Below are 1,319 nucleotides of genomic sequence, written 5' to 3'. Positions count from 1 at the left end.
TCCAAGAGATAGGGACATTGGTCCCAATATGGTGACCAGGGGGCGGGGCACCTGTCAAGGGACGGGGCTACCCATGTGGCCCTCGACAGCCTGCCAAAACTGGGTAAGCAGCCCTTCACCCAAAATAATTGCCCGCCCCTGGTGTAAGGCATAAATTAATATGTAGTGGTAGTGACAGAAAATTACTTGGGAGTGATTTAACTTTTGAATACTGGCCTTTTTTGGATATTGTGTGGTTCCCTGCAAAAGAAAATTGATATAATTTTGCTTGTTTTATGAGGCTAAATAATTTGTCCATAACCCCAACTCTAAGGAAGATAAACTTGCTGGCACTAATATACTGTGGGCAGCTAACAGAATAATTAGTGGTCTTTACATTTTTGCAATTCATATTCATATAGTGAAAGAAAATACTTTTTGGGATCTTTCTTTTTTAAGGTTGCATTCCTTAAGTAAAGTGTGAAATTTATTGCAGATTCTCCTCAGAACTTGGTGCTCTCTTTTTGTAGATAAAATCAAACTTTTCTTCATATTAAATCATTTTTGTCACTCCCTGAAATAAATTGAATATGGTTTCTTCCATAATTAACAGTAGATGAGCCTTTGAAATTTAAATGTTGTAAATATTTGCTTTAAAATCATAGTCATTTTCTCTGTCAAAGAGATGTAGGTAGGATTGGCATGTCCCGACTGAAGCTTATGAGAGTTTTGCTGTTGATTTCAGTGGGTCCAAGATAATGCCTCATATCACCATGGGTGGGAATCACAACTTTCAGGTTATAGTCAGGGCTACAGAAACATTATTAAGTCCCTAGATTTTTGCTCAACATTATATATGAAAACAGTATTTATCATAAGACTGGTATTGCTAATTTAGAAGGCTCATTTGCATATTCAATTTGACTAGTTAACTTTATTCCAGAATGAATACTGTTGACTTCTGAGGAGGTATATTTTATACACAAGATCATTGATCAATATTTTTCCTTACATATGTAATAGTAAAACATAATCTGTGAATAAATACACGCTTTTGCTAAGTAATTAAAAATTCAGATTAATTTTTCTTACAGGAGTAGTTCAATAAAGTCACTTCTCATAATAATGAGTTGAGGGAATAACAGCTTGCAGAATTAGGTCCTTATGATAATGCAGCAATATCAGACATCCAAATATAGACAGCTGCTAATATGATAAGTAACATGGCTACAAACTGTAACCAATGTTTATCATTGTAGCAATAGCTTTAAAGCTTTAATATTGGACATGGAAAACATCTAAATAAATAGATTTCATAGACATTAGGGCTGGAAGGGACC

This window comes from Gavialis gangeticus, unplaced genomic scaffold, assembly GCF_001723915.1.
Source record: "Gavialis gangeticus isolate Ggan-Ray unplaced genomic scaffold, GavGan_comp1, whole genome shotgun sequence".
Lineage (NCBI taxonomy): Eukaryota > Metazoa > Chordata > Crocodylia > Gavialidae > Gavialis > Gavialis gangeticus.
Note: the sequence above shows the minus strand (reverse complement) of the source record.